This window comes from Rhea americana, unplaced genomic scaffold (assembly GCF_003343005.1).
Source record: "Rhea americana isolate MKP2758 unplaced genomic scaffold, rheAme1 scaffold_237, whole genome shotgun sequence".
NCBI classification, from domain to species: domain Eukaryota; kingdom Metazoa; phylum Chordata; class Aves; order Rheiformes; family Rheidae; genus Rhea; species Rhea americana.
In genome coordinates, this window is record NW_028186354.1 from 514,050 (window position 1) to 526,351 (window position 12,302).

The window sequence follows — 12,302 nt, forward strand, 5'->3', positions numbered from 1 at the left end:
AGGACCAAAATTGATGAATTAATTAGAAATGGGAAAGAGGGAGAGTTCAATACCTTTTCAGTCTAGAATGGGAAAAAAATCCAAAGATTCCTTGCTGTACACAGAGGCACAGAAGAAGGAAGCAAGACTTCATCAGAGGGTAGAGAGCTAAGCAAGACAGAAAAAGTATGTTTTTATAAGAGCTTGCAGATACTGTTTTGGCTGAGGAAGAAATATCTGACTTAAAGGCAAAGTGGCATTTTATGGCATCAGCAACTTTCACATTTTAAAATTATTATGGATGCCAAGCCTTGCCGGCAAACCTAAAGCATCCAGTGAATTACTACTAGTCAATTACACAAAAGAAACATCTTTTCCTTCAGTAATTTTTTTGAATATTTTTATGATTTGGTTTACATTATTGGCCTTTTTTCACTCACTTCCCTGAAATTTGAACATTATCCAATCATTTTGGGGAAAACAATTGCAAAAAAGTATTCAGAGGCTGCATTTTAAAAGGTAGACATGAAAATCTATGGGGTTAGCAGAAACATTAACTGAAGAAAGCTGGCACTAACCTAGCCTTCACCTTCTATCATCCTGATTAGGAACCCCTTCACTTTTTCAGTGATGTTTTTCCACAGTAATCAGACTTCTGTAAAAGTAGCTGTTTACTTCATACTGTATTCTACACTAAAAATATCTACAAAAGCGCATAAAAAAATCCAGCTCCTCCAACTGCCAGTCAAGGAGAATGGTGGGGGAGCAGAAGGAAGGAGAAGGAAATCCAAACTTTTCCCACCCAGAAGCCACTCACAATTTACAGCTGCTCTACATCAAAGATTTTACTGGTCACTAATTAGAGGTTTTGTCACACAGAAAAATCTGAGTTCCACACCAGCAGAAAAAAACATTCTTTGCAACTAGTTTAAAGGCAGTGTACCTCAGGGTTTCCAAATGACTTTAAGAAGTATTTGCTCCTATTAGATGCATATTAGTTCTTGGCACAATAGTCTCCCCCCTTTTTAAACTGGCTTTTTAACATATCATTGAGAACACATCATAAGCCTTGAAATGAATGCTGTCTGCATAAAAGGAAATTTTTATATAAATTAAAGTCTAGACAGGCAATAGTTTCTCTTCCACTTCTCCAAAACCACTGAAGAGGGAAGCAAAAGCAGCAAATTTTGCACCATCATCAGCTTCCCAGCTTGCAGTTCACATCAGGGTGTAAAAGTTAAATTCCATGATCCAGAGTTCAGTAAGAACTAATGCATATATTAAAGAGCTCAGTTAATATCAAGCACAAAAACTATTTTCTATAATACTGCACGCTGTAGTCTATACTGTGCAAGCTATGTGGAAAATTCCATACATCACATTAAGTTCAATTTATTCTTTCTATTCTGCCATTTAATACTCAGTACTGAAAGACACAAAGTCCATCACTGTCTGACAAAAACCAAAAACTACAAGGATTTAGTATTAAAAAAACCTCTTTTTGACCATTATATGCTTATTTCCGCTTATGAGGCAAAAGTGCACATGCAGCAAAACAACACATACTACTGCCAACAGAGAACAAGAATCTGAGGCTGAGGCAAGCAAGAACAAAAAGAGTAACTTCTATCGTTACAGAATGCCCTTCAGTTCTTAAGTAAGATGTTTCTCATTTGTCAACACATACACAACACACCTCCACAAGTTGTTTTTTATTTGCTTATTTATTCCTATTCTTTAAATTATCATCAAAATCATACTTTTTCTGCTTTCAGGTCTCCATAGGGCAATTATCTTTGGCAGAAATGTCCACTTTTACTACAAAAACAACTCTAGCTGTGCAGGCGAGATTTAAACCTCAAAGATTCATAATATTGCTTTAAGTGAGATGCATGTGGTACCCACCAGAATAGCTGAACTAGATCCTAGCCTTCTACACTACTAAGGAGAAATTTAGTTTCAGTTAAGTCTTGACCTATCTTTCTGAACTAATTTTACTGATATCTTACTTTTAAGTTTCATATTTCTTGTCACAAAAGCATCTGAATATTCAACTCTAAATTAAGTAGAAGCACCCGCGATCACAACCCTTTTGTCAACAAGCAGTAAAATACTTCCTGGATTTAAAACTTGTCTACTGTAACGATATGTATCACTCACTTCAACCTTGCATTGTATTTTTTAAAAAGTTATATTCCTCATGAACATTTAATCCTCCTCCATTGACATAAGCATCTAAGGCCTAGAGAAGAATAGAAAACCCAAATCTGTTATACTAAGTTTGGTAGCTCTTTATTGTTAGCTCTTAGGAATACACCATTTAAAAACATAGCTTGAAATATATTTGTTCAGATTAACACTTAAGTTATAAGAACCTATCATCCACCATTTTCTGGCTTGCATCTAACTAGAATTCAATTAGCATACATGCAATAATGAAGAATAAGATTATTTTTAAGTAAAGTCATCTTAAATGTCTTCAGTATACTGCATTTAGGTGTGCATATCCACCAACATGCATATCAGTATAGAGTTCATTACAATTCTGGGATGGCTCATCAATTAAGACTGTAACAGATTAGCTTAAGTTTATGTTTCCAAATGCTCTTGACATGTTTTCCTGTGATACTACTGAGAAGCACAACTACTTGAATCTACTCTTTTTTTTATTATTATTTCATTAGTGTATTTTCACCTTTTTCTTTAATAATAACTAATATTTCAACAGAAACATTGTGATAGCACCAAGCTTCTCCTGGTGTAAAAAATATGTCTTTCTCCTTTCCTCACAAGGAATTATTTTTTTTTTTGTTTTGAGAGTTCAATGTGTGGAAAATAACTCCCATGCTTACTTGAATAACCTTCATTTGATCCCTCCCTAAGGAGCCTGAGGAAAATGGAATAGGATCCTAGAACACAAAGGATGGGAAAACAACCAAAGAACTGCAGCTTAAACCAGATGTCTGAACACCCTGTTTACATTTACTCAGCTATGGTGGAAACTTCTCTGATCTTCCAGGTAGAGATTTGACAGCTGCTAGTATCCCAAATCCAGAGCACTAACCTAACCTTTAACTCAATTCCCATTTCAGCTGAGGAAGCAAAATAAATCGTATTTTAAGTCTACAGTAAAATAGGAAACAACGGCTCTCTACTTCATTTTGGATAATAATGAAAACACCTCCAAAGACTGCCACATAGCAGAACCCCACTTGTCCAAATAATTTCAACAGTGGAATGCAAACTCCTACCACCTCTGCTGCTCCTGCGTGACATTTACAAGCAACTGTTTGTTCTGTCATACATAAAAAAGAAAAATTGTCTTCAGTGAAATACTCAAGTACTACAGCTAAAGAATACACCCTGCACTAGCAACTAACAGGCTACAGAAACACAACCTTTCACTAATCTGGAAAACAAAGCAGTTCCAAGTGCGTGGCTTCTTTGTATTTGCAGGGTCCTACTCTGTGACAGGAAGCAAGCCTGTGTGCACCCTCCCCATCTTTAGAGGCAAGCTGCAGAAGATTTCTTGAGGTTTTAAAAAAGTAAGATTTTTTTAAGATGTTGAGAGTTTTCCATTTGGAGACGCTTTCTACTTCATTTTGTATTTGGAAGCATAACAAACACTGAACGTAGTAACCGCTATCCTGGATCAGACCACCTCTCCCATGATCCTTCCCTGGCAATCAGTTTATTGAGCTCCTAAGCTAAAGGTTAGAGCTGCATTTTCAAGGCTAATCGTCACTAACGGCCTCTGTTCTGTTAATTTTCTAATCCCTTTCTGAATCCATTTACACTTTTAGTCCACATAATATTTTGCTGCAGTAACACAGCTGTACTTAGGCACTTCATGAAAAGTATTCTGTTTGCTGTAAAAAAATGTTAACTCACCCTCTCAAATTTCACTAGAGAACATGGTAAAGGTCTGGAAGGACACTTAGCTGTCTCACACGCCTCACCCAGCTTTTACCAGCCACTCAGCAGTAAATATACAGCCACTGAAAATAACAGGCATTTTGTTCTACCAGCCTTTTTTGAGCATGCATTATTACCACAATAACTAACAAATCAGAATAATCTTCCAGCCCAGAAAATATATTCTATTTTACTGAAGAGAACCCATGCAAGTAAAATAATAAAATGATAATAAGCTTTTTAAGAACTTCCTTACTATTTTATAACAAAACAACAAGTAGGCTTAAGTTTTTCTTCTTTTAAATACCACATTCCTCAAATTCACAGAGGATGGAACTGTTCCAGGAACAAAGGAAAATGAGAAAAACAGTAAGAATAGTTCACTGACAAAAAGTAAGCAAGCAAGATTGCTAGTATGATGAAACAATGGTATCAAATATTGTTAAAATTTTTTTTTGCAATGTATCATACACTTGTCAAACACTGTCTTGCAAAAGTAATTATGCATACACACATTTTAGTTAAACATAAAAGAGTTTTGCAGAGCTATTCAGTAATTCAGTTCTACAATTAATTAGCCCACATGCTTAATGTTCCAAGCTGATTTGGCTGCTCCACACATGTGATAACCTAACTGCAAAGCCACTCAATAAATGAGTCTATATAGATGATGAAACAAATTTTCATCACTGCCAGCTAGAAAATCTTTATAATCAGATAATCTTTAAATTCATTATTAAGGTAATTCAAGGGACTGCAATGACAGGACACACTGAGAAACTAAGGTGTTGAAAATTTAAGGTTCTGGAGGATTAACTTGTTTTCCTAAGTATGTGCACTTGCAGGTAAACAGCTTCAGAACAAACCTCTTTCAGGAAACTGAAGTATAATCTGTTGTTTTCCCAAGAAGTTGCAGTGTCTATTGCTTGCAACCTCTTATTCAGTGAATCTTTATAGTAGACTTCTCAGGCAGATTTCAGATTTTTGGAGTTTGAATAGCCTCCTGAATAAAAAGGACGAACACAAACAGTTCTACAGAAAAAGACACGTCAAACACTGTTTAACTTTCAAAGGACCTGATCGTTACCGCTGAGCTAGGAGACCCCAGAGGACTCCCAAGTTTGAAGGCCTGAAGGCTCATCTCAATCTGTATCAGGACAAGGCCTCAGCTCTCAGGGCCTCCACCACCAACTTGCAAGAGGACAGGGACATTCTGATAAGGCCCATAATCCAAACCAGATGGAAATGAAGATTTCCCAGCATACCACAAATGCACCCACCCTTTTCTAACTGCGTGCGCTGCCAGAAAGTACTGTCGCTCTAATACTATTTTCACAAACTACTACATACCCGTTTTCAAAATTCCAGGTGTTGTAGTTTGTTAAAATATTTGTTCTACTTTCAGGAGCCTTTTCAGACATAAAGCAGCTAACATTTCAGAACTGTTATTCCTGCCAGGGAACTTTTTATTTACAGACATAATTATGTATACACAGAATTGTGAATTGAAGCGTTACTAGAAGACTGCTAACTTCATTCCATTGAAGCATTCCAGTGTAGACTCTCATTGCTCTTCATGGTGCATTAGTTCAGACCCCAAACACTAGGGCACACAATTAGCAAACTTTTTTTTTTTTTTTTTTAAGAGAATTACCAATAAATTCTTAATTTTTCCTAAAATATAACAGAAAAAACTTTCATTTAATATATATTTCAGTGGATTAATTACACGGGTAATCATTTTTCTCTCCTACTCCATCTACAGATTTCTAACACTTGTCAGGATGCAGACTTTTTCTGTAAGTATCTCTGAAGCTCCCTTTAAATGGTTAATGAAAGAGCAAATTTCTTCAATTGCAGAGCACTGGTCTAAGGAATAGAGAAAAGATAACCCAACATATTTACGAACTCAAAAAGGACAAAATCTATGAAGGCTAGAGGAAAATAACAGAACCTTATTTCTTCCTAAAACATATAACTGAGATGATAAATCATTTACTGGTCAATGCCCACATAAAACTTATTGACAAACGTAATCTCTGGCTAATGCATGCAGACAGGTAATACTCCATTATTTCCTAGAAGCCAAATTAATGAAAATAATTCAAGCCCTGTGTTGAACCTTACAAAAGATGAAAGCAAACTAGCTTCAAAACAATAAACAAAAATGCCTATCAACCATTAAAAAATAGTTATAGTATACTATCTAAAACATTAGAAAGAAGAAGAAAACAGCAGTTATTACCCTATGAAACACTATCTAAGGAAGTTTACACACAGTCCATAATTAAATGCTAGGGGGATAACTACATAAAATTAATCATGCAACTATCCAGTCAGCAACATACACTATAGAGATAGTCCCTCAATGCATTTGCAGTCAGTCATTGACATTCAGAGGTAAAGAATAAAAGTAACACATGTATCACTGTATCAACCATTTGCTTGCCTGGTATTCAAACTCCCAGGTAACTCAATGATGACAGATGCAGCTTTATACTGACCTGGGAAAAAGTGAGCTACTATTTCACTGACCACAATTCTAAGCAACAGAAATGGATCTTCCACTCAGTAATTACATGGGAAAGATACTGAGAGGGGAAACATTAATTTTCCTTTCCTTTCTCCTACCTGAAAAAGCTAAAAAACCAAAGAGCTAAACTATGTGAAGAAAGAAATGTCTCCAGACATATAAATCTCTGCTTATGAGCACTCTGAGTTTGATACACACTTTGGTACACTGTTAAAGCACTGCTAATTAAAGTGATACTGATATGCAACTACTGCAAGATGAAAAAAATAGTTCAAAGTCTAAATAAATTTTTAAAATGCTTCATGTTGTAACTTTCAAAGAAAAGCCTTACTGACAAATCATCAGAGATGAAGTAGAGAGTCTTTTTTTATTGTGTTACTATCTCCAAAGTTCTGAGACTTATTTTTCATTTCATTTAAGTCAGTAATAATAAACTGCTCCACTTGATAGATTACAACAACAGAGTAGAACAAGAATCAGCAAGATTCTTCATCGTGTTGACATCTTGATGGGCAATCTCTAGGAAGAAAATTGCTATACTGCTTAACTATCTACATATGACCTGGATACAAATCTAAATATTACAATTTTAAGCCTCCATTCCTTCAGGCAATGTGCAAACCCAAATAATTTAAACTGGGCATGACTTTGCTAGGAAGCATAAGCACAAATATTTCCAGCAGTTAAAATATGTTTCGGTCTTTAATTTAGCCCCCTCTTTAATCCATTTAAGCTTTTAAAATTAGAATATATAGAAGCAGTTAGCAGAAGAACTCAATAGCCCAGGCAAGAAAGTTAGAATATACTTAACACCAAATAAAGCTGCTTACAAGTATGAAATTCTGTTGTTAACAAGATTTCAACAGCAAAGTCATACAGGGCCTCTGAACACCTGCTATGCAGGAGGCACATCTTTTTAAGTCAAATCCCTTTAGCTTTCCTTGCTGACCCTCTCACAGCACTAGGATCACAATCACTACAAGTTCATTGGGTTGCATGCCTTCTACATAGCCACTCCTGCCCACATGAAAGCTGGAAGATACAGTAGCCAATCTACACACACTACCAAGATGCTGAAGAAATTAATATTAAAAGCGGAAAAAGTCCTCATCCGAAACATAAAATTAATCACTGGGAACCAATTCCACTGCACAAACAAGGAGCTGCAAATGAGAGTGTGTATAATCTTTGCGATCACGAGATAAGCCATGTTCTGTCTGTACTGAGTAATAACTTAGAAAGCCTTTATGCTCAGTTCCTTAGTTTTTTTCTCTAAGAGGTTTTGAGGGCCTGCCCACTACCAGAACATAGTACTATCTATTAAATGAAGAAAAATAAAGACAGACTAGAGAACAGAAACAAGACTTTTAAAGTTTACATCTCCAAGTATGTAACTTAGCCATGAACATTATTTTGATTTTAAAATCAACCTCTTCATGTTGTTCCATTTGCCTATAAAATAGCAATGAAGTTGAGGCAGAGAATGTCAAAAGGCAACTTCACAGGAATCAAAATAATTCTTCATCCAGAGCTAGAAGAATGCTCCCTCACCTCCCCCCTCGAAAAAAATGCCCTTCCTCTGACAGAGGAGGAGGACACAGAAATTGAAAGTCTTTCCATCTCCAGAAAAAGGGATGGGTGGTTTTGTAACTAAAGCACTGGACTAGTGCTTAAGAGGCTTGTGTGCAATTCCACATTTTGGCACCTAACTTTTGATCATTTTTGGGTCAGTCACATACACCTCTGTGTTTCATTTCTACCTCTGAAATGGGATGTAAAGCATCCTTCTCTTTTCCAATTGTCATTTGTTTCATCTATTTTGACACTAAACTGCTTGAAACAGGAACCATAAGCTGATACAACACCTAATCCTAAATCTAACATTATAATGCCACCTACAAATCCTGTTCCTAACACTGAACACCCTGTAAAGCTACAGTATTCCCTCTAAACATTAGCACTCAAAAAGCAGTGGTTTCTATACTCTGTCTCCTTTGCTTCTTGACACACAACCTGCAGACATCTCTGTGGTTTGCTAGTCTGATATTAAATTTACACATAAAAGATGGAGAACAACAGATTACGCCATGAGAATGAAGTTTWCTCACCTCTGTGATTCTTCCTAAAAAATTTCATAATCTAACTGGAACAGATCTCTATCCTGGTCACAAGGTATATCATTGTCTCAAGGCAGCCCATTCAATTCATTACCTTTTATGAAAGTATTTTAATAGATAATGATGCATAAAGAATATGCCTAGTTGATTACCAGGTATTTAACTGGCATAGGAGAAAGAGAAGTCTGCACAAAATAAAAATGGAACCAAAGAGTCGTCTTCTGCCCTTCCCATCTGTAAATGCAAGCTTTCTTCTCTGCACTTCAGGAGGAGGTGGGGCTGGGAAACGCTTCTTTCAGAAGTTCCACCCTTCTTCACAGATGCACAGATTTCATTAATAGTTAACTAGCGACATACAACATTAACTTACTCTGGTATTCATAGCTTTCCATCCATGCTTGTCCAATGCAGAGTGACAGGTTAGGGTAATTGTTCACTGATATTTTCTGTACCATGACACACTATCCCAAGATTTCCTTTTTTTCGGTCTCTYTGTTTCACTGACTAGCTCATTTGAAAACAGTGGAACTACAGTTTTTTCTTTTAAGAGCACAGAAAACAGATGTGACCGACAAATCATAAGGCTGTTAATCAACAATCTCTCTCCAATGTCCAAAACATGGCAGTTAAACCAATTCTTATAATGTTCTTAGGTTTGACCAGCTCTTGGGAAAATAGCTTCGATCCTACTAATATCATAACTGGAATAAAGGTTGTAGCCTTGTTAGAATGTAAATTGGAAACCTCTTCAAAAGAAAATCTATCTTCTTCATATCCCACACGATTTGATGTACTCTTGTTCAAGTTAGTAAGTCCTGAGGGTGCTCAGAAATAGCCACTAAAAAGACTCCTCAGTGCCAGGTCTCCCTGACTGTAGAGGCCTTAAAAATATACCTATATTAAACTGGTCCTCTGGGCCATATTGTTATATACTTGAATATATATTTGAAGTCATTTAACATACAGCAGTATTCAGAGGCTCCAGTGATACAGAGCAGCTTTGTCCAAGTGACTGGCACTTCAACAATAAGCGTCATTTAAGAATTTGCCCAATCCTATTTTATCTATCTAATTACTTACCTCTCTTGCAGGAACAGTATGCTATTAGGCTTTGCTGATTAAGATTTGAAAGCATTTAAAGATTTATAGTGCTATACAACTGCTAATTATTATTGTTCATACCTGCCATCAGTTGAGAGGAAAATAGCTGTGCCAATTTATGTCAGAACTGTAACTTATTTCACATACAGAAGTTAAAATATTTGCTTTGTGGTGTTCTTTAAAAAGTGAAATAAGTAAATGCTGCTGTCAGCAAGATGCTTGCAATCATTCACTGTAATATTTGTTCCATGTTTAGAAGAACACGGTGAGACCTGTCAACCATGTGAAAGGAAAAACATCAAAACAACAAAGTTGAACACAATACCTTCCTTCCCACTGAAGCAAGTAAATGCAATGTTTGTGCCTTGGTAACTTCCCATCTTCAGGAATTAAATATCCTCCCTTTCCTAGGCTCCCTCACTGCCTCCCTACAGGGCATTCAGAATGACAATGCTGAACGCTGGCTATGCACAAGTTATCATCATCTCAAGACAACTGGTTACGGTGCTTATTATTAACCATCCATCCCTATCACAGTCCACTTAACTTTCAAGGGCCTGTGAAGCTGCTAACAGACTACTGAATCCCACCACAGTTCATTCACAGTTACCCTTGGAAAAAATCTACGCTCTGCATTCACTTCTGCCTGCTCCATACCATTCAGCTCAGTCTTCCTCTCCCACAGACACCTCGCTCTTTCGTGCATGCTGTTCCATGCACTCAAGCGTCCTTGATTCTGTGGTTCTCATAGCCTCCAATTCCTCTCAACAACCTCCACAGAACTAAGCTGCTGTAGTGATATCCTGTGATACAGCCTGCCTCCTACTCCTTTTCTCTCTGTCGACTTCTTAACTCTAATCCTCCAAGTTAACTTGTATATTCAGAAGTTAAATAAACAAAATAAAAATTAAATAAATAAAAAAATCTGTCAATCATCACCCTGAAATAACAGAAATGTAAATATAGACCCTTCAGTGCCTTACACACATGGCAACTTAGACTGGCACATGCAAAAGAATACTCCCTGAACATTTATAAAATCAGTCCCTGAAATCAATGTACAGATACTTTCCCCATGGTGCTTATAATCACACTCTGAATGGAAAGTGTATAATCAATATTAATGCCCTCATTCACACAAGGATTTTCTTTCTACTCACACAACAGCAAGAAAGAAAATCCTATTTTGGGGAAACATGTTATATGTTTTTCCACTCATCAGGCAAAATTATTATATCTAAAAACTAAGAATAGCAAAAGTTACAATCCAACTTTTTAAGACAATTTCTCTCACTGTTATTATTTTCTTACCTTAAAACACCACTCACATGTAAAGACTGTTTATGGAAAGATGGATTGTTAACAGAAAAAAAAAATCCACATGAAAAACAAATGCCCAACATGAAAGCTGAATAGATAGTTACATTTGATAGCACCAGGAGTGGTAGCAAAATCTGTTGTAACTGCACTACCAAACAAAAGATTGTAAGACCAGATTTACTCTTTCCTCATCACTATTTCTTGCACAAGAACCAAACTATTTAAATTGTTCTCTTATTTGTATCTTTATCCTGGTTGTTCCTAATTCTTGCAGAAACCTCTTTGAAACATATCTAATGTCATCCAAAGCAAGATTTGCACTGGGAACTGAATGAGAGCACCAATACAGTTTGAACGTGTAACGCAGTCACTCTCTGGAGTCGTTATTTTCAGTGTTAGCCATCCCCACTTCAGTAGCCTGAGCACAAATGGCGATCTGGGAGCTAAAAAGCACAGGACCACACGCGTTCAGTGACAGCTTTCTCACGTGACATCCAGCCCCAAGAGCAAATCTCCGTGTTCTGACCCAGTTACACTGCAGAGCATCACAAAACCTGCTCTCTTCCCACTGAGAAGCCTTCACAAACCAACCAAGCACTGTGATCGCCCCAGCTAGCACCTCATGGAAGAGCTCTAACATCCCCTTCTCCAAAATTCGCACCTTAGTAAGATGCCGAGACACAGATACCTGCAACCAACTTCACAGTTTTCACGTCCTACCTTCACTTCAGTTCCCACCTACAAAACCAAACCGGTTCCCAAATGTTTCCCCAGTAAGCAGGAGGAGCATAGCGCAGCTCCTGGCGGTTCCCTATGAAGTCACTGTCTTTGTTGTTTTAAACATGCAATTTAAGGAGAATGACACAATCTGGAATATGAGAGAGATTATCCTGCGGTTTGCGGAGGTGTCGATTACTGGGAGATAAAAAAAGCCAACGAAACCTACACTATTTCTCATCACCAGCCAATACATTTATACTTCATTTCTCTTCTTCCAAAAAAGTTAATGCCGCAAAAAGCCTCTCTCGGAGTTAAGAAGTCGGGGAGGGGGGAGGGCTGCTTCGCTTGCCTTGCACAAGCCAAAACAAGCCCTCCTCTCCCGGCAGACGCAAACCTTCACGCGTGCCCTGCCGTGACCGAAAGTCCAGTTCAGCCCCGCGGCGCCCAGGCAGGAAGCCCGAGGCGAGAAGCCGACAACACCCGCTGCGCTTTGTGCAGCCTTTCCCCCGCTGCGCCCGCGCTGCGCGGCCGGGGCTGCCGCCGACCGCCAGCACCTCGCGGCCGCCGCTGAGGGGCCGCGCGGCTAACGGCCGCCAACGGCCGCCAACGGCCGCCGC